General features: G+C 47.0%; 1 protein-coding gene across 2 annotated transcripts in view; it reads right to left on the reverse strand.

Moving 5' to 3' along the window:
* AZI2 (5-azacytidine induced 2) overlaps positions 1-1,405 on the reverse strand; it is a 111,836-nt gene extending 110,431 nt beyond the window's left edge. The window contains exon 1 of one of the 2 annotated variants that reach the window (XM_068236204.1): positions 987-1,405. The gene's annotated coding sequence lies outside the window, so the exon portion shown is untranslated. The remainder of the gene's footprint in view (positions 1-986) is intronic. The other variant, XM_068236203.1, reaches the window with a different exon arrangement.
* Positions 1,406-22,746: the final 21,341 nt, after the last annotated feature.

Genomic DNA, 22,746 nt, shown 5'->3' on the forward strand with positions numbered 1-22,746 from the left:
GGTTATACAGATTTACCAAATGTATGTAGTATATGGGCCAACATATTGAAAATACCTTAAATGATTGATTGGATAAGCCCTTATACTACATGAAAGTGGTAAGATTGAACAACCAAGATTGTATAGTATGTGTTGAGCCTAATGGGAACCAAGCCTAGTCATAGAATATAGGTAATTTTAACAATATTCTAGGAGTGGCAATCCTTTGCGCCTTTTTTTCCCCCCAAGCACCTTTATTATATGTACATCTTTAGTATGTCTGGAGAGTAATTGAACGTCTCATAGCAGGGGCGTAGCAATAGGGGGTGCAGAGGTAGCGACCGCATCGGGGCCTTTGAGCCAGAGGGGCCCCAAAGGGCCCTTCCTCAACTACAGTATTAGCTCTCTATTGGTCCTGTGCTCATAATAATCCCTTCTATAGATACTATGAATAGTGGTAATCATTAACAAACTGTTCCCCATCTTCTTCTTGCACCTCTGACACTGTAGTTGCCGGTACGTATCCGTTAGCCGGGCGCATCCGGCAGGTGGCGCTAATTACTATTCCCCCTCCAGGCCGACATGGATAGTAGGGAAAGATGTAACTCTGGTGGAGTTTTGTCGTCACCTGCCGGATGCGCCCGGCTAACGGATAAGTACCTAGTTGCCATTGGCAGATTTTGGTGCGCCGTATCAATTGTTATGTATGGAGTGCTTGGGGGGCCCCATTGTAAAACTTGCATCGGGACCCACAGCTCCTTAGCTACGCCACTGTATAGTCAAACCATTACAGTAAGTTTTTTCAAGATTCTATCTATCAATGCTCAAACAGCATACATAAACAATTATGGAGCACTTCTAAAGAACAATAGAGCCATTGATAAAGGGGTACATGCTATAATGATGTTGAGGAAGGAATGTTCTACAGACTCCATGGGAAAGTACAGCTGTAGTAGAATAGTAACGTGTCACTGAGTCACTAAACGTCACCACTCGTGACCCCTTACCTTCCTGTAAGAGATATGCTGATTGCAGTGATGAGGGTACCTCCAGGGATGCAGGGAGGAAAGCTGAACTGAGTGGAGCCCTCCAGCAGCTCTATGTCACGCTCAGCACGCATGTAGAGTCCGTCAGCTCCCAGCTCTCCGCCACCATAGCTGCGGCTGTGCTGACAACCCCACTCCGGCCTGGCCGCAGCTTTCCAGGCAGCACTCGAAGGGGGCGGGGCCGCTTCTCTTCCGGAGTGACACAAAGGTTACTTTTGGTTTTGTTTCCAGCAGTCGTATGGCTGCAGTCAGTGCAGTGTGCTGCCTGTGTGGCCGCCGGAGAAAGCTGCCGATACCACCAGGCAGGGAGATCCGACTCCCATCACTACCACCAGCTCTGTCTATAGAGGGACACCGGCTGCCGGTGTCCTGCCAGCCCTGCTGTGTGTATACCATAATAAGGCATCCCTGGCATCACTACAGCTGTGCATCCTTCATTAGAGACATGCCTCTACTAATCCAGAGTTTTATTGTAGGTTGTGAATACAATTGGCAAGTTTGTTACTGTTGTCTGACACATTAAACCCTGTCTATATCGCACCAAGTGCCGTTTAATATATCACATATGTGAAATAGGCATCTGAGTTGAAGTAGTTAATAGAGGTCTCTCTAAGGCCAGGTGCCCACTACTCATGATTTCTCAATCACAGAAGTACCATTTTCTCCACGATTCCCGAGAAAAGGCGGTCAATATTACCTTGTATAGCGCTTGCTCCAGGTAAATCGCAAAATTGCTTTGTGATCACTCCGATCGCTTTAGCCCTAGGGGCTGCTTCAAGTGCATCAGGCTGCAAGAAGAGAGTGAACTTTATGAGAGCGCTGCAATATATAGCAATGGAAGGCTATCCAGTAGTAAGAGGATCCTGAAGAGGTATTTTTAAGGCTTTGTTCACATCTGAGGTCAGCGTTTTGCAATTTTGTGAGTGATTTTTTTTTTAGCGCCTCCCAGTGCTTACCTGCGTGCTACGATTTTTTGTAAAGCACTTTTCTAAGCGCTTTTTCAGAGCAGTTTGTTCACTTCCTGACGCAAGAACAGGCATCAGGACAGGCAGCGCTTTGGTGAGCGGATCGGAATCAAACCACTCAGAGGTGAACACTCTCATAGGGAATCATTGCACAAGCGCTTTTAGGGCTCGTTCACAAGGGCCCTTTTCCACTAGAGGCGATTGCGATCCTGAATCGCAAATCGCTAGCGATCTTAAAATCGCTAGGGTTTGCTACACAACATAGGAATCGCGGTAGGTCAGAGCCGGCCTTAGAGTATGCGGGGCCTGGGGCGATTGTCATATGCGGGGCCTAGAGGCACAAGTGAAGGCCATGTACCGTGCCACCACAGTCACAGGCTTGTCCATCTCTAAAGCAGGATGCCTTATTATTGTTTAAAAACTTGTTAAACACCCCTAAGCCAACCAATACAGGAACAATTACAAAACGTAATGTATTCAAACTGTACCTGTCCCTAGCTCCCCAGCCAGCCTCTATCTATCCCTAGCTCCCCATGAAACCTAGAACCAATCCCCAGCCAGTCTGGAAGCTCCAGCCTGAGCCCCCTCTAGCTCCAGTCCATGCTTGACTAACCTAAATGCCCCTGGGGCCCTCAGGCTGAGGCTCTTGCACGTTACATAATCTGACATTTGGCAAGCTTCATGTCAGTGCAGAAATTCATTACAAAAATTGCAAACGGCATAGTACAGTAAAGCATGCTGAAGAAGAAAACCTAAGCAATAAAAGGGGGGCGGTGCAAAATATAAGGTGTGTAAAACAAAATAGGAAAATCTGAGTATTTGTAAATGACACACTGCTCAGAACACAAACAGCTAGACTTCTGTAGACCTTTCCTTTACCACCACCAAAATGAGCATGGTATGGCAGGCATGACATGCGGGGCCCTCTTCATGTGCGGGGCCTGGGGCGATTGCCCCACTTGCCACCCCCAAAGGCCGCCTCTGCGGTAGGTAATTTCCACTACCGCGATTCGTTTTTTACTAAAGCGCGATCGTGCCGCGGAGCGATTTGTGCTGCGATTTTGCTATGCTATGTGGACTTTGCTGAATCGCAATCACTGAAAAATGAGGACTTTGCTGAATCGCAATCGATAGCGTTTAGCGCAAACACTAGCGATTGCTAGTGGAAAAGGGCCCTAAGGGCATATTTGCCCTTTTTTGCAAGCGTAGGAGATTTTCAAAATCGTCCTTAACCCATTCAGGTTCCGTGGTTTTCACGTGAGAAATGTTCACCTCCCATTCATTAGCCTATAACTTTATCACTACTTATCACAATGAACTGATCTATATCTTGTGTTTTCCGCCACCAATTAGGCTTTCTTTGGGGGGTACATTTTGCTAAGAGCCACTTTACTGTAAACGCATTTTAACAGGAAGAATAAGAAAAAATGGAAAAATTCATTATTTCTCAGTTTTCAGCCATTATAGTTTTAAAATAATACATGCCTCCATAATTAAAACTCACGTATTGTATTTGCCCATATGTCCCGGTTATTACACCGTTAAAATTATGTCCCTATCACAATGTATGGCGACAATATTTTATTTGGAAATAAAGGTGCATTTTTTCCATTTTGCATCTATCACTATTAACAAGTTTAAAATAAAAAAAATATAGAAATATTTCATCTTTACATTGATATTTAAAAAGTTTAGACCCTTAGGTAAATATTTACATGTTTGTTTGTTTTTTTATTGTAATGGTTTTTTATAGTAAACATTGTATTTGGGTAGTTTTGGGAGGGTGGGGGGTAAACAATAGATTTATAATGTAAATGTGTGTTCATTTTAATTAATTTTTATTTTCAGTTGTAGTATTACTTTTTGGTGACAAGATAGCAGCCATGAGTTTGTTTACATGACGTCACTCTAAGCGTAACACACGCTTAGAGTGGCGCATCGGGGAGGGAACGGCCAGAAAAGGCACAGCTTCCGAGAGAAGCTGTCGCTTTTTCAGCGGGGGAGAGGAATCAGTGATCGGGCACCATAGCCCGATACATTGATTCCCTGGCTACCGAATCCGCGGCCGGGAGTGCGCGTGCACGCGCGCGATCGGCCGCGGGGCCGCGCGGTAGCGCACATGGTTCCTGGACGTAGTTTCTACGTCCAGGAACCAAAATAGGTTAAAAAAGGCTTGTGCAATGATTCCCTATGAGAGAGTTCACAGCTAAACGGTTCATTTGCGATCCGCTCGGCAAAGCAGTGCCTGTACCATTTTTGAGGCGATTTTGCCTCAATGGAAGGTATAGGAAAAACTCTCACAAAATCGCTTTGTGCAGCGATTGCGTAAGTGTTTTTAAGAATAAATACATTGTATTTATTTTCCAGGTCAAAGAATTCACTTCCTGACTTGCATCAGGGAGTGAATTACAAAACCGCTCTGGAAAAGCGCTTAGAAAAGCGCTTTTACCAGAAACGCAGAGCGCAGTGGGGGGGGAGGGGGGTTGAAGGGCACAAAAATGCAAAACATTTGCGTTTTCGATTTTAGGTGTGAATGAGGCCTTTGCAAAATCACTGGCGCTTAAAAAAAGGCGAAAACGCCCTAGGTGTGAACAAGCTCTTAGGCCTCGTTCACATCATTTAGCGCAGATGGCTGTGCGATTGGAACGCAACGCGTCCGATCGCACGCCATCTGCGCTCCTATGCGCTGCGCTGCAGATCCCAATCATTACAATGAATGGGATCTGCGCTGCGATTCCCAAAAATGCGTGCAGTACGCGATAGCGCAATCGCGCTGCCACGCAGCGCATATGATGGGAACGGTAGAAGGGCTGTCTATGCCCTTCTACCGCTCTTGCGTGTCGCACACTATACGCGCTGCCAAAATGCGCACGGCAGCGCGTATAGTCTGAACGAGGCCTAAAGGACACCTGAAGTGAGAGGCATATGGTGGCTACCAAATGTATTTCATGCCAGCTGCTTTGCATGTCTTTGGCCTCAGCAGTTTCTGGATCACACACCTGAAGCACGCATGCAGGTAATCCAGTCAGACTTCAGTCAGAGCACCTGATTTGCTTGTTGAGGGGCCTTTCACACTGGAACGATGAGGTGCGGTATATTTACCGCACCCCACCACAGGGCAATGTCTATAGGGCCTTTCATACCGACGCAGTATGGCGTGAGAGAAGGAAAAAAGAGGAAGTAAGGATTACCTATGGATGAGCCGGTCAATAACTCCCCTGAACGCCTGGTGCACTTCTTGGGTACGCCCGCTTTATACTTTCTATTGATTTTGGCCAGAGTTCGATTGAAAGTGTGATCAAGCGGCCATATTGCAGCACCAATTCTCTGCCGATACAACAAAATTATCGTATTGGAAGGTCGATCGGCCCGCAATATCAACTAATGTATGGGCACCCATAATTCACGCAAAGCACAGATATGCATTTAGGTGTTTGCTGGAGCTTCACTTTTCACAAACATTACAGAGTGCTGATGTTTAGATGGTTTAAAGTAGATAGTTGTGCAGGGCCGGATTTACCATAAAACATTGTAGGCACATGTGAAAGGTGGCTCACTCCCCTCCCCGCGTGCCTCCCGCCTTCCCTATGAAGAGTCCTGATGAGAGTGTAAATTACAGGTTTCTCACCCTGCTCTCAGCATTCCACTGACAAGCTCTCCCTTCAGTCAGATGCACCTCTAGCTACTTAATACTGAGGTTCCTCTAGCTACTTAATTCTTGGGGGCACCTCTAGCTACTTATTACTGAGGGTATTTCTGGCTACCTAATGCTAAGGGGCAGCTGGGACAGCCAGCACAAATGGTGCAGTTTGGTGGGGGTTTGTAGGTTCATGGAGGGTGAAGTCTAGGGTGCCAGGACATCTGTGCCTACAGGCTCCTGTGAGGTAAATCTGGGCCTGTAGTTGTGGATGGATTTATTTTGTGTGAGGTCATTTTAAATACAAATTAGCAGTTGATTGATACGCATAGTCTGACCAACAAGTCGGAAGCATAAACAAGCATAAACTTCTAAAGGGATTCTGGGGATGTTACTCTCGTGTGTTTTCTAGTATGTCAGTGACATGCTGCCTTCCTAGCCTCCCTTCTGCTGTACTAGTGGTCACGTGTCCTCTGCATCTAAGGTCTCTTGACGGCTTTTTCAACTGTATGCTGCTAATTCAGCAGAGACAGACACATTTTTAACAAAATCTTATGCTAGGTACACACAATGCAATTTTTCGGTCGATTTTCTGTTTGATCGATTTTTGATTTGTTTTTCTGCTCAATTTCCCACTCGATTCTCTTATCTTTTCTTAATAATTTCCATTCACTTCTATGAGAAATCGAGCAGTAAAATGATCGAAAGTAATATCGGACATGACGGAAAATATCTATCGAACGCATCTATCGAACGAAAAAACATATTGTGTGTACCTAGCATGAAAGAAAACCAGGAATGTGGAGTTATAACGTTTTTTTTTTCTTACCTGGAGCTTCCTCCAGCCCCATAAGCACAGTTGCGTCCCTCGCCGTCCTCCCGCGGTCTTCCGTTTACCAGCAATCAGCCCCGGTAACTGGCTCAGTCGGCTCCAGTATGAGCGCAGAAGACCCCGGCTGACTTCAGATTGGAGGAAGCTAGGGTGGCGGAGAGCGGCGGGGGGAGCTACGCTATGCAGGAGGCGGGGGAGGCGATGCTAGAAAAAGTTGACAGCTGCCAGGTAAACAAAGCAGGCTAGCGAGAAGCAGATTGTCTCTAGCCTGGCGAAATTTTCAGGGGGGACAGCAGAACGCGGGGGGAGGGGGGGGGAGGACTAGTGCGGCAATAGAGAGACACAGAGTCATGTCATTGTGCACATGACATGCCTCTGGGTCCTATTAAGATTTAGTACATCCGCCTCTTTAAACCCAAAGTAAGTACAGTATTCAAGACTTCAGGAGAGTGTTATCCAGGATTACTCCTACATATACAATTACTTACATCATAATTCTCACTTCTGGTTTGCTTTAACCATTTTGGGGACTGATAAAATTATCTAAAAAAAAAAAAAAAGAAAAGGCGGTTCTGTAAGTTGAGCTGTTGAATCTTAACCACTTGAGGACCCACCCTTTACCCCCCCTTAAGGACCAGCGCTGGTTTGAGTGATCTGTGCTGGGTGGGCTCTGCAGCCCCCAGCACAGATCAGGGTGCAGGCAGGGAGATCAGATTGCCCCCCTTTTTTCCCCCCTATGGGGATGATGTGCTGGGGGGGTCTGATCTCTCCTGCCTGCTGTGGGTGGCGGGGGGGGGGCACCTCAAAGCCCCCCTCCGCGGCGAAATCCTCCCCCTCCCTCTCCTACCTGGCCCCCTCCTGGAGATCCTGCTGCACAGGACGCTATCCGTCCTGTGCAGCCAGTGACAGGCTGTCTCCTGTCACATGGCGGCGATCCCCGGCCGCTGATTGGCCGGGGATCGCCGATCTGCCTTACGGCGCTGCTGCGCAGCAGCGCCGTACAAATGTAAACAAAGCGGATTATTTCCGCTTGTGTTTACATCTAGCCTGCGAGCCGCCATCGGCGGCCCGCAGGCTATTCACGGAGCCCCCCGCCGTGATTTGACAGGAAGCAGCCGCTCGTACGAGCGGCTGCTTCCTGATTAATTAGGCTGCAGCTGGCGACGCAGTACTGCGTCGCTGGTCCTGCAGCTGCCACTTTGCCGACGCACGTTATGAGTGTGCGGTCGGCAAGTGGTTAAGGCTCATACACACATCAGACTATAGTCTTTGGAAAATGAAAGATCACAGACCAATTTTACCCCCTTCCATGCAATATGAGAGCCATACTCTACACAGTCTATTCTATGGAGCTGAACTCCCCTTTAGGCAGAAATCTTTGCAAGATGCTGCACACAAAGATGCTGTAGACATTCAAAAGATCAGTATCTGCAAAAGATCTGTTCCTGCAAAAGATCTGTTTCTGCAAAATGCATTTATAGTCTATGATATCTGCAGATCATCATACACACCAGGATCCACCAGGATGGATTTTCAGATCTGCAGATGATTGTCTGTTCTGCAGATGAATGTCAGTTAAACAAGGTGTGTATGATGATCTGCAGATCTCATAGACTATGAATGCAATTTGCAGGAACGGATCTTATTCAGGAACAGATCTTTTGCAGATACTGATCTTTTGTGTCTGTACAGCATCTGTGTGTGCAGCATCTTGCAAAGATTTTTATCTGATGGGGAGTTCAGCTCCATAGAAAAGACTGTGAAGGTATGGCTCTCATACTACATGGAAGGCAGTAAAATTGGTCTGTGATCTGTCATTTTCAAAAGACTATGGTCTGATGTGTGTATGAGCCTTAAAGGACAACTGTGATGAGAGGGATATGGAGGCTGCCAAATGTATTTGCTTTTAAACCATACCAATTGCTTGGCTGTCCTGCTGATCCTCTGCCTGAACAAGCATGCAGCAGATCAGGTGTTTCTGACATTATTGTCAGATCTGACAAGATTAGCTGCATTCTTGTTTCTGGTGTTATTCAGACACTACTGCAGCCAAATAGATAATCAGGGCTGCTTGACAACTGGTATTGTTTAAAAGGAAATAAATAGGGCAGCCTCCATATCCCTCTTGTTACAGTTGTCCTTTTTTCACTTACCTGGAGCTTCTGCCAGCCCCGTGCAGCCTTCCTGTCCTGCGCCGATCCTCCATTCTCCTGCCGCCAGCTACTTTCGTTACCGTCGACTTGCAAGTCATTGGCAACTGCCCCTGCGCGCCCCAAGCCATGTGTCTTTTTTCCACGCACCAGCCCGCAATAGCGTCCTGCGCTAATAGCACAGGACGCTATTGCCGATGATTGCGCTAGGGCCAAAATAGCGACGCAATCAGATCGCACTAATGGAAATAGCCGCTGCCATTCACATTAGTTTTACTGTACCCTGCGTTTTGCGATTCGTTAGCAATCGGAATCTGATCACAAAACGCAGGGTAGTGCAAAAGGGCCCTTTCTTGGGGCTGTACTCACTTTTGTTGCCAGAGGTTTAGACATTAATGGCAGTGTGTTGAGTTTTTTGATGGGACAGTAAATGTACACTGCTATACATGTGGTACACTGGCTACTTTACATTGTAGCAAAGTGTAATATTGTCATCAGTGTTGTCCCATGAAAAGATATAATAAAATTCAATACATAAGTGTGGTCAGTGCAGCACTCACTATGTTTAACGGTGAACGAGATAAAGGTTGGAAGTGATTTCACAGTGTATAGGCACTGTCTCCGCTCTCTTTGCTGAAATGGCTCATTAGTGTGCTTTAGCCATGTGGGTAGAAGGAAGGCAGAGCACTATCTAATGCCACACATTAACTTAGGCCTCGTTCACATCAATTAGCACAGATGGCTGTGCGATTGGAACGCAACACAAATGATCGCCCTCCATCTGCGCTGCTGATCCCATTCACTACAGAGAATGAGTCAGTACTGCGATTCTTGAAAAATGCATGCAGCAGTGCGATAGCGCATATGATGGGAGCAGTAGAAGGGCTCTGTATGCCCTTCTACCATTCTTGCGTGTCGCACACTATACGTGCTGCCAAAATGCGCATAGCAGCGTGTAGAGTATGAACGAGGCCTTATTGTAGCATCAGTCCAGCAAAATCCAACTTAACCAGACAGTTGTACAGTTACCAACAGTGGCATGTGCTTGTGTCACTGTGCGGCGGTGGGTGGTGGGACACTAGGATGACCGGCCACGGCCATTTCACATCTCTATGGACGCTTGGTCATGCTGGGTCAATGAAACTACGAGTCTATTTAGAGTTGGGAATACAGGCATACAGTGTAGAGCTGGTCCTCTACCCGCTGCTTGAACATACTGGCATCGTCTGCATTGTGAATGGCCTTACTGAAGCTAAATCAACAATGCAAATACATTTTCATCACTGACCAATGTCTAGTTTTAGAAAATGTTAAATGTAGTTAATTTTTACTATCAGGATTGCAAAGCTCATTAGGGTTTTATGTACAGGCTGCCTCATTATCCTAGCGCAATTCATTATCTTTAGATGGTGGTCTCCTTTAACAAATACACTAATTATTAATACAAGATTTTATAACCTTTCCAGCAAATTACATTTTGCAGTGCAATTCACTGCCAGCTGCTAATGCTTTTGCATAGCTAAATGTAACACTGTGGTTTCTCTGATTCTCCCCCGAGTCTTATTTCCTAATAGAAATTCCAGTCAAAGACTTGTAAAACCCTGCAGATCCCAGACTGCTGTGTGGCAGATACTACCATTCCTGTGTTGCTTTCTGCTGGCATAAGCAGTCATGTAGTACAGACAAAACTATTAGCAATACCAGTAGGAAGGGAAATCAAAAAGGTGGATGGTACACAATAATGCACAAAGTCGTTTATACTGAAAAAACTGTATACATTTTATTTATCAAAAAGATACAATTTAAAATTGTCTAGAAACCCTACTCTGACACCGCCCCTGCACCCACTGATCCCTCTATAAACAACAAACACAGAACATTTATATCGCGCTTTTCTCCTGGCGGACTCAAAGCGCCAGAGCTGCAGCCACTAGAGCACGCTCTATAGGCAGAAGCAGTGTTAGGGAGACTTGCCCAAGGTCTCCTACTGAATAGGTGCTGGCTTACTGAACAGACAGAGCCGAGATTCGAACCCAGGTCTCCTGTGTCAGAGGCAGAGCCCTTAACCATTACACTATCCAGCCACCGCTATAACCCTGCAGCAACCAAGGTTCCATAGTATAGCATAGGCAGACGCAGGGGGGGATTACAGCTGCCCAGAATCCCCCTCAGACCAGGGCCAGGGCAGTATCTATGGACAGGCAGAAGTTGAGACACCAGAATATCTGCAGGCATCCTGCAGCTCATAGCACTGCCCCTTTTCTTTCCCTACTACATTTGACTTTGAATGTAGCAGCAGCACGTGTACAGAGCATGGAGCAGCAGCGTGTGTACAGAGCATGGAGCAGCAGCGTGTGTACAGAGCATGGAGCAGCAGCGTGTGTACAGAGCATGGAGCAGCTCTGGGGAACAGAGTCGGGTATGAGCACAGCCCTGTGCCCTGCTGTGTTAATGCTTCACTTTCCCCTTCATTTGCAATGTTGGCTGTCCTCATTATCTGTATCCAAACTGCTCCTGATCGATACCGTTGTCGATCGGAAGCAGATCAGACATTTAGGAAATAATTGTCAGATCCTGTCAGTCGGACGGGAAATTGCATTGTGTGTACCCAGCATGATGTCCTACCATAATATTGTACTGTATTGTGTGGTTGAGGATGACCATTCAGGAATCCCCCTTAAAAATCCTCGGTTTGCCCCTGTATAGTAAAGATGAAGTGATCCACCTCTTGGCAGCCCCTCACACAAAGCATGGACAGTCTCTTTAAGTGGCATGAAGCAGAGATGCATTAAAGGGACACTTAAGTCAAACAAAAAAAAAATGAGTTTTACTCACCTGGGGCTTCCAATAGTCCTCTGCAGCTGTCCGGTGCCCTCGCCGTCTCCCTCCGATCCTCCTGGCCCCACCGGCAGCCACTTCCTGTTTCGGTGACAGGAGCTGACAGGCTGGGGAAGCGAGTGATTCTTCGCATTCCTGGCCACAATAGCGCCATCTATGCTGCTATAGCAGGGGTGCCCACACTTTTTCGGCTCGTGAGCTACTTTGAAAATTATCCAGCCTGAGAGATCTACCTACTTCCACACAGACCCCCCCCCCCCCCCCCTGCAAAAAAAAATTGCAGCTTAATTGGGCAAGTGCAGAATCCCCCATCCTGATTTCTAAAAAGCAAGTCAGTAAGTGTAAACAGGATTGAAACTGTCCTTGTATGTCCAGTATAGACAGGGGTTCAATCTACAAGCTAGCTGGTATGCAGTATTTGGAATCCTTTGAACTTTTTACAGTGTTATCAGAGATCCTTATCAATGAGGATCCAAATCCAAATCCAAAAAGCTTTATTGGCAGGACCAAATACATTTAGCATTGCCAAAGCAAAACAAAACAAAACATTAACATGGGGGGCGGGGGGGGGGGGGTATTGTGGGAATAAGGGGAGGATATAGGTATACAGTCCATAGGAGTGTGGAGGATGTAATGGATGGTATGGGGGGGATGGGATATATAGTCCATAGGGGAGGGGGGTATAGGCATACAGTCCATAGGGGAGGGGAGTATGGGGTTATACAGTCCATGTGGTATCATGTTCCTCTCAGTTGGTGGCAGGCTGTGACATATCGGGCTGCATTAACTACTCATTTACCCAGTGAGACATCAAAGCAGTCCTACAAACACCACATTTGAACTCCCATCTCAGTGTGCTGCTGGCTGGTGTTAAAGACTAATTACAGTGTGATCAGCCAGCAGCTGCAGACCCTTGTCAGCCAGGGTGAGATATTTGCATGAGGACTCGCTCACCCTTCTCTGCAGGAAGCTCTAAGCTTCTTTTGACAGCCTTCCCAGTCTCCCTTCATCCCCTCCTGGAGCTCCGTGAAACAGGCTGTCTCCTGCATTCACTCTTCCCCGCTGTTTCCTCTGTGCGTCCTGGAGGGGAGGGGCCACAGACGCTGACTCTCACTGGCTGTTCCTCTCCTCCTCTGACTGGCCACGTGCTGCTCTGCGTAGCACAGCAGAGCAGCACAATTAGATAGTACGCTGGTGCGGCGGCAGTACTGTCCGGCGCACTACTGAAACACCCGGCCGCGATCTACCCAGGAGTCCTTCGCGATCTACTGGTAGATCGCGATCGACGCATTGGGCACCCCTGTGCTATAGCATATATCATATACCATATAGCAGCATAGAGGGTGCTAATGTGTCTGGGAACGTGAAGAATCACTCGCTTCCCCAGCCTGTCAGCTCCTGTCACTGAAACAGGAAGTGGCTGCCGGCGGGGCTAGGAGGATTGGAGGGAGACGGCGAGGGCACCGGACAGCTGCAAGGGGCTATTGGAAGCCCCAGGTGAGTAAAACTCATTTTTTTTTTGTTTGACTTAAGTGTCCCTTTAAAGAGTAACTGTTAGCCCCAAAACTGAAAATTAAATCTCTCTTGCAATCTTTTATTTACTATTTAAATGAGCCAAAAAGGCATTGTAGAAGTTAAAAATCAATATAATTTTTTTACTATGTATCCTTTTACCCCAGCTCCGGACGCAAAGCCGCATATCAGATACTGCTGAGCATGCATAGCATGCCTAGCTCTGCCCGACCCCCCTCTCCCCCCCAGGACCAGGTGCCGATATATGCTCACTCCAAACAGCTGACCGCTCTGACACGGAGAGAGAGCGGGAGCACTTCCAGCGCAGCCACCGCAGAGCAGCCGCCGCCGAGTCACATGTGAGAGATGCAGATGTCCAGTATATCTATATTTTTGCATGCAAAACTATGATGGAAGCTAAAATTTCTCCATAGACCAGTATTGCATTGTTTGGATGCGGGCGTACATTTTAGTCCAGGGGGGGCGGTGTGCGCCACAGCGATTAACCATTCAATTGTACAGTATTGGGTCAGGGATGCGCAGCCTTTTACCTATATTTTGTATCCACAGTTCTGTAACTACCAGGCTAGCAGCACCCATTGTGCTATCCTGTTTTGCATGGTAAGTATTTAGTTTAGTTTTGCATATGTTTTGCATCTGTCTGATTGCTGAGTGTGTATTTGAGCTATTTAAGCGGTGCATATGAGGTGGTGAGTCATTCAGATGCGGCCCATATTGGTGAGCGCTTGCTTTGTTTCCTGCTGAAGTATACGCGCCGTCACCATGCACCGCTTGCCTGACTGTCACTTCTCTGCGGCTGGCTTACCGATGATCTGAGGTGTGAACTATTCCGCAGGGCAGCACCGCAAGGAGTGAGCAGGGGGGAGCTGAACTTTGTGGTGATTCACTGCTTAGCTCTCAGATCTCTGATGGTGGGACTAGGCTACCTATAATTATGCAGGGGGGGGGGGGAGAGCACTGTAATAACAGCGCAGGAGATTTGGGCGCAGCCGGCGCCATCATAGGCCGAAATAGGAATTACGGCTATAGCGGCGCACAGTCAGTAACTTCTGCGCCATCAGAAGACAGTGCTGAAGTTGCTTTTAAAACACTGCAATTCGGCTTCCAGCAATAGCCGTATACCAGCTGTATCCTGTGCCCAATCTCCCGGCGGGCAATTCATATGTATGCGTGTGTGGGGGAGGGGGGTTGGGAGGGGAAAGAGAGGAACTTGCAAGGCTACCTATATTGGCAATCTACCTACAGATTGCCAATACTGTTGATATGTAGGCTTGCAATCTAATTGTAGTCGTTTTCCCCACCAATGCCCCCTATTTTTCCCCTCCCATATGCCCTCTTCTTTTCTTAAAGTGTACCTGTAAGAAAAAAGTGCCCGGGGGGTACTTAACTCAGGGAAGGGGAGGCCTTTGTATCCTAAAGAGGTTTCCCCCTTCCTCCACAGTAGAAGGGATCCAGCTCTGGGAGCCCCAAAGTTCTCCTTGTCGGTGTGTGCGCATGCGCAGTAGTATTTGTTTTCCTTGATTGCAGTGCTTGAGTTTAGGTCTTCTTTAACCTACTGTGGATCGCCGCAGTACGAATCTACATCGGGCAGGGGGCGCTGCAGTTCTGACCGGACGTAAACTCTACGTCCCATTGACCGCGCGCTCCGCCGCTCTGTCCGCTCCGTCCCCGCTGCAGTCAGCTGCCCTGCCGCCTCTATGACGGCAGAGCACTGTGAGCCGGGCAGGAGCCGTTTTCATTGGCTCCTGGCCCTGTCATTCATGTAAGCCGTTCCTATTGGCTCACATGAAGTGACAGGGTCAGGAGCCAATGAAAGCGGCTCCTGACCGGCGCACAGCGCTCTGCCGTCATAGCGACGGCAGAAAGAGCAGCGTGACCGTCGGGAGCGGCGGATTTTGCGGCGATTCGTCGGGAAGCGGCGGTTTACTGGACCAGCACCCTCTGGTCCTTAAGGTGGCAGAGGGTGCTGGTCCTCAAGTGGTTAAAGAGGTTCTGTGGGATTCTAAAAATCAATCAAACAAGCTGACACTTATCTGTTTCTTCTATCGGCCCCCTGCAGCTGTAATGTCCTGTGCCGTCCTCCTACGATGCTCCGTTTCCCGCCGCCGGTCCCGGTTTAATATTCGTCTAAACAGACGAATAATGTTAGCTCCTGCTAGCGTCATTGGGAGCTTACTGCACAGCCGCAGTGTAATAACTCGTGTGATTACACTGGGACCGGCAGCGGGGAACGGAGCATCGGAAGAGGACGGCGTGGGACATTACCACTGCAGTGGGCCGATAGAAGCCCCAGGTAAGTGTCAGCTTGTTTGATTCTTAGGATACAAAAGAACTCCTTTTAAGTGAGAAGAATACGGTGGCTGCTATATTAATTTCCTTTTAGGCTGCTTCCACAGTGGGACGTTACAGGCGCACGTTAGAGCAGCCTGTAACGCAGCCCAACTCACAGTAATGAAAAATCAATGGGCTGTTCACAGTGCCCACGTTGCAGTGTACAGTGTAATGCTGGACGTTCAAAGAAAGTGCAACATGCTGTGCGTTATATGTGGCTTTAGCTGCGTTAGACTGTTTGCACATGCTCAGTAAGGGGAGAGTCTGCTATTGTTCCTAGCCACATGGCTAATTAATATTCACTGCACTGTAGTGTTGTCCAGATCATGAATGATTTGAATCTTTGAATGAAGGATCACAATGAAGGATTCCGTTCACAGTGGATGTCTGGAAGAAACAGGAAACTGCAGCTTCTGTGTACAAGCAGAATCTTCCTGCTGCATCTCTCCCTTCCCCATTAGCATCCTCAATGTGCCTTCATTCTCCTGCACCTCTCACTCTGCTGCACCCCTGCTTCATGCTTCCCTAGTAAAATGATTCAAAGATTCGGTTCAAAGATCCGGATCTTTTCAATTATCCGATTCGAATCATCCGAATCATTGAAAAGATCCGGACTTCCTAGGATAGCACCAGGAGCCTCATAACGCCGCTCAATCTGACGTCCAACATCAACACCACCATGCGTTGCGTTAGGGGCACGTTATGCGACCTTAACGTCCCCTAAAACTTGGGTGTGAAAAAGGCCTTAAACTATATGAGTTGACTGGAAGCCCTGCTGATCTATGTCTCTGCAGAAGTGTCTGAATCACACCAGAAACAAGCATGCAGCTAACCTTGTCAGATCTGACAATAATGTCAGAAACACCTGATCTGCATGTGCTTGTTCATGAGCTGTGGCTAAAATTATTAGAGGCAGAGGATCAGCATGATAGCCAGGTAACTGGCATTGCTTAAAAGGAAATAAATATGGCAGCCTTAATATGCCTCTCACTTAATTTCTCCTTCAACTGCTCACTTTTTTCACTGTAGTGGTCCTTTAAACAGTTGAAATTTGACAGTTGGAAAATGACAGTTTAAATAAGTTAGATAGGGCAGTTAGAAAAGGGCAGTTGAAATTTGGCAGTTGAAATTTGGCAGTTGAAATTTGGCAGTTGAAAAATGGCAGTTAGAAAATGGCAGTTGAATAATGACAGTTGGAAAATGGCAGTTAAAATTTGACAGTTAGAAAATGGCAGTTGGAAAATGACAGTTGGAAAATGGCAGTTGAAAAATGACAGTTGGAAAATGGCAGTTGAAAAATGGCAGTTGGAAAATGACAGTTGGAAAATGGCAGATAAAATTTGACAGTTGGAAAATGGCAGTAAAAAATGACAGTTGGAAAATGGCATTTAAAAGTGTGTTTACATATTAACCCAAACTATGGCATAGAGTGGCACACCTGACAGCCCTAATTTACACCTGCTGTTTACTTGTTGATAAGGCCTAATTAGACAGGCTAATCTCTCTAGACCAGGGCTTTGCACCTGTGGTACCCTTACCACCGGTGATACTTTGCTGTTGGCTAGGTGGTACACACCAGATTTGCCTGCCACTTTTTTGTCCACCTGCCACTTGCCCTGGTCCTGTCCTGCCTCCATAAAGTTTGGCTCCACCTTTCTCGCTCCTTGCTGTGCTGCTCTGCAGCATACTTCAGACCTCAGATTAGTGTGGAGGAGACAGCCAGGCCAATGGTGCACAGTGATGGCGCAGATACAGAAAGTAACATCACTGCTCATTTGAAGTATACGCGCCGTCACTGTGCATCGCTTGCCTGGCTGTCTTTTCACTGCGGCTGGGTTACCAATGTTCTGAGTTGTGAACTATTCTGCAGGGCAGCACAGCAAGAAGTGAGCAAGGGGGGATCCGAACTTTGTGGTGAGTCACTGCCTAGCTCACAGGTGGTGGGGCCAGGCTACCTATAATTAAGCGCGTGGCGGGGGGGGGGGGGGACTTGTATGGCTACCTATATTGGCAACCTACCTCTAGATTGCTAATACTGACAATATGTAGGCTAGCAATCTAATTGTAGTTTTTTCCCCCACCAATGCCCCCTACTTTTCCCATCCCAAATGCCTTTTTTTCTTAAAGTGTACCTTGTAAGAAAAAAGTGCCCCGGAGGGTAATTACCTCAGGGAAAGGGAGGCCTTTGTATCCTAAAGAGGTTTCCCCCTTTCTCCTCAGTAGTGGGATCCAGTGCTGGGAGCCCCATAGTTCTCCTCATCGGTGTGCGCATGCACAGTAGCTGCTCTCCATTCAGGCTCCAGCAGAAACAGCCAAGCCCGATCACATCCAATCTACTGTGCAGGCACACTGGTGGTACTTGAAAGTTTTCAAGCAATAAAAGTGGTACAATTAGTGGAAAGGTTGAAAAGCCCTGGTCTATGTGATACCTCACCAGTCCAGATGCCGGATCACAAGATTCACCTCAGATGATTAGCAGCTGCTGTGGCATGAATAGTCGGATGCAGCTTTGTCCGGGCAATAAGCAAGCAGCAAGGGAGCTTCAGTGGGACAGAGGTGTCCGATGGGCCAGGAAAACATGCGGTAACGCCAGCAAGAGCCCCAACATGTTTCACGAGCTCCTTGCTCGTTTCCTCAGGGGGCGTGGCTTACCGCAGTGCACTTCCAATGGGCTTAAGAAAATAGCATTGGCCAATCGTGGCGCGGAGGGGGCGAAGCCATCCAGTCACGTCACCCATCCAATAGCGGGGACGCGCGTCATCCCGCAACACCCCTACCCCCCGCTGCATCAATCAGGCAGGCGAAGGGAGAAGAGGGGGACACCCGTCACCACACACAGCGCAATTTGGTGTAATATCAGAATGGCCAGCACGGAAGCTTCCTTCCTCACTGAATATCACGCATGCTCAGTGGGAAGTTAGATGGTATTTTCCTGAAATATCTCCGCTTCCGCAGCACGTACACTCCTGAAATTTTCAGGGTAGGGAGGAGGGGAGCCCCCGATCTAGCTCTGTGCCGAATTGCAGTCCCCGAGCTCCGCTGGTTCCCGTTTTCCATGGCTGCACAATTTAATGGGGCGCAGGCTCCTACTACGCATGCGGGGCTGCCCAATTTGCGGGGCTGCCCATTCTGTCACTACACCGGCGTCGCATCACCAGGCGCTATGCCCAGACCTAGCAACACCGGGTGTGCGCTCCAAGGGGAGAAACCAGACCAGATAGGACCGCCCACCAGCTCCAACCACCACATACATCTCATACATAAATATAAACAACTTCTCATAACTCCTACAGCCATCAACGTCCAGGTAAATATATGATCAGCTAACAGGCTGCTAGAAAACATGCTGCAGCCAGACACAATGGAACTGGCCAAAGGCCAAAATAATCCTCATTTAAAGCATGAACATTTATACCATCCCGTTATGGTGTCTAACAAGCAGGGAGCAGCAGGCACCCCCGCACAACCAGGCAGAGCAGAATTGAGTACTGTAGGACAGGAGCAGGGACACGCACCAAACAGCATTATATTGTGAACCATTTACACAGGGAGAAAGGATACAAAATCCTCCATTTCATTCAGGCCAGGTGGAGATGTAGCTCTCAAGCAAAGATCCACCGGCATTCCTTCTGTTTGAGTAATCTGTCCTGATTACCCCCTCTAACCACTTCAGCCTTGAGTGTTTTTTCACCTTATGCATCCGAGCTATTTTCACATTTCAGTGCTCCTCCCATTCATTCACTAATAACCTTATCACTACTCTTCACATCTAAATGATCTATATCTTATTTTTTCACCACCAATTAGACTTTTGGGAGGTAGTATTTGTTTTCAGTAATTACTTTATTTTCTATGCATTTTAAAGGGAAAAATTAGGGAAAAAATGAAAAAATACACTTTTTCTCCAATCCAATCCCCTATAGTTTTAAAATAAACAATGCTATTCAAGATAAAACTCACATTTCATTTGCCTATTTGTCCTGGTAATCCCAACATTAACATTATATCCCTAGTGCAATGTATGGGGATAATATGTTATTTGGAAGTAAGGGCTTGTTTCCACTGTTGCGACGCGATTTCGGCCGCATTCCGACGCTTGTAAAAACGCATGCGGATGTGTTTCCACATGCGTTTTTACCCGCGATTTCGCCTGCGATTTCGCATGGCAGGGTGCCATGCGAAATTAACCATGACACTGCCAGGGCTAAATAAAATTGAAAAAGGTGCGAAATCGCACGCGAAATCGCGGGTAAAAACGCATGTAACAAACGCATGCGTTTTTACTATTAAATACATTAGCGGCGATTCGCACGGATTCCCGACGCAGGCGAAATCGTTGGCTCTTTTGTGCGTTTTTTTCACGCTGAAAAAAACGCACCTCAACAACGCTACAGTGGAAACAGGCCCATCCACTTGCATTACATGTGCGGATCTGCATGCGTTGGACGCATGCAGATTCGCGATAGTGGAAACGAGCCCTAAAGGTGTATTTTGTCTATGTTGTGTTTTTGTTTTCTCATTTTACCCTAGCAATGATTGCAAGCCCTTATTTGCAAAAAAAAACAATAATATACCCTCATGACATACATATTTAAAAAGCTCAGTCACCGAGGTAACTATGTATTCTATTTGAAATTCTGTCACTTTGTTTTCTTTTTACAAGCTTTTTATTTTGGTACAGAAAATATGAAAATAAAAATGGTATTGCTTTTAACTCCGTTTGTCAGTAAGAAATAATTCACATGACCTAGGCCTTCAGCTCTCCAACACACCAAATTCTATTCTGTCACTTGTCACGGTTAAAATGATATCCTACATACATAATCACATAGCTTTTTGGGCACACAGCAGACTGTTAACCATGGACAGCACCAATTGATTTTTCAAAGCCATTTTTTGCATCAAACGTAATACAGTCATTCTTTCTTAGCAAAGCCCACGGAGCATCTGAACAGTTAAGGAAAGCCATAAATGTCACCATTCAGAAAACTAGAGACCCAGGCCTACCCAGATATACATATTTTGTAACATTTGGGCTGATGTGGTTTTGCTTAAAGGGAAGGTTCAGGGACACCTTGAAAAAAATAAAAATCGATATCCACTTACCTGGGGCTTCCTCCAGCCCGTGGCAGGCAGGAGGTGCCCTCGCCGCCGCTCCAGAGGCTTCCGGTCGTCTTCGGTGGCCGACCCGACCTGGCCAGGCCGGCTGCCAGGTCGGGCTCTTCTGCGCTCCAAGGCCCGGCACTTCTGTGTCCCACGCCGGCGTGCTGACGTCATCGGACGTCCGCCGGGCTGTACTGCGCAGGCGCAGTAGTTCTGCGCCTGCGCAGTACAGCCCAGCGGACGTCCGATGACGTCAGCGTGCCCACGTGGGACGCAGAAGAGCCCGACCTGGCAGCCGGCCTGGCCAGGTCGGGTCGGCCACCAAAGACGACTGGAAGCCTCTGGAGCGGCGGCGAGGGCACCTCCTGCCTGCCACGGGCTGGAGGAAGCCCCAGGTAAGTGGATATCGATTTTTATTTTTTTCAAGGTGTCCCTGAACCTTCCCTTTAAATTGCACCAAATCTTTAAAAATGGTATTTTTTTTACAGTTTTTTTCACTCTGGTACTAAAAAAAGAAAATCACATGACATAGATCTAAGCTCTCAAAGACCCCAAATTCTATTCTCTCACTTGTCACGGTTAAAATGATACCCTACATACATGATCAGATAACTTTTTGGGCACACAGCAGACTGTTAACCACGAGCAGCACCAATTGATTTTTCAAAGCCATTTTTTTGCATCAAAAGTAATACAGTCATTCTTTCTTAGCAAAGCCCACAGAGCATCTGAACAGTCAAGGAAAGCCATAAATGTCACCATTCAGAAAACTAGAGACCCAGGCCTACCCAGATATACATATTTTGTAACATTTGGACTGATGCTGTTTTGCTTAAATTGCACTAAAACTTTGAAAATGGTATTTCTTTACAGTTTTTTTCACTTTGGCACTAAAAAAAATTCACATGACATAGATCTAAGCTTTCAGGACCAGGACAAACATATTGAAACTCACCCACAGAGGTCTAGCAGGCAGAAAATTCTGAAGTAGAAGAGTAGCAGAATCAGTCCTAAAGTCAGTAGTTAGAGAATGCTTGTCAGCTAATTCAAATGTCAGAAGTTCAGCTCGTGGTCAACAGAGTAGTAAAAATAAGTTTGAACAGAATGAAAGCCAAGTGGCCAGTACTCATGTCTTTTAATGCTAGGGTATGGGCTCAATTCTTCCCCCAAAAAATCTGGATGGAGTTTGTACGTGCTCTTTCTGTGGGTTTCCTCCAAGCTCTCCAGTTTCCTTTCACATCTCAGAATCATGTTGATGGACGAATTGGGTTTGGGTAGGGTAGGGATTGGGTTGTAAAACTCTCTAAAGGAATGTCAGTGAAAAATAAAATATAACAATTTTCAGAAGCTGGATACAAAAATAAATACAAATCAAAAAAAAAAAAAAAACACCTCTAATAATTAAAAACAGAGTGATATTTCTCAAAACAGTTCAAAATGCACAGCCCTGGCCGTGACGAACATTTAGGGCAATGGTACCTGGTGTCTTTTCTTGTTCTGTTTTTGGCACATACTCTGCATTTCTTTTGGGGGTATTTTTTTCCTGGAGTAGGGGGAAGTGTTACGGGATAATGCTTCTCCTGAAGCCTCACAACTGCATCTACACCCTGTTGGTTCATCCTCTCACGTGTATGGCCCGATTCAAAAATGAGGGAGTTATTAATTTCCTTCAGAAATGGTAAAAATTAGCCTACATTTCCAGATTTTTGGGAGATTACGTATGCGCTGTGTATGCCCATTTGTATTAAGTATATGGCCACCTTCTTATATCAGGCCCTTGTCCACAAACACAGGCGTATCTACCGCCCCTGCAAAGGTTGCAGGCACAGGGGGGCCCGGAGGGGGAGAACACTGAGAGGGGGCCCGTGGCTCTGGAGCCCACCGCCCGCCCGTATGCCTTAACGAGCGGGCGGACGCACAAAACAAAAATGTATTTGTTTCCTAGCAGTAGAGTGCGGCTGCGGGCACTAGGACCTGGAGGCATACTTATTTCCCCCCTCCTCAACCTCCTGCTTGGACGCTCCCCGCCCACTCAAGCACGCTGAATGAAGACAGCGTTCCAGGCAAGGAAGAAGAAGATGTCACGCTGCCACTACCAAATGTGAGCCTGTCTGCGGTGTGTGTGATGTGAGCTGTGTGTGAGAGATGTTTAGTGTTGTGGATGAGCAGTGGCTACTTTCTCTGACATTCTGTTTTTAATGGGTTTTATTAGTGTTCAATAAAGATGATCATGTTTATTTGAATTACACTAGATTGGTGCGGTTTTGAGGCATTATCTGTGTTTTTTTGGGTGTTGAGATGTGTAGTGTGTGATATGTGAGGTGTGTAGTGT

The sequence above is a fragment of the Hyperolius riggenbachi genome, chromosome 5 (genome assembly GCF_040937935.1).
Source record: "Hyperolius riggenbachi isolate aHypRig1 chromosome 5, aHypRig1.pri, whole genome shotgun sequence".
Taxonomy (NCBI): Eukaryota; Metazoa; Chordata; class Amphibia; order Anura; family Hyperoliidae; genus Hyperolius; species Hyperolius riggenbachi.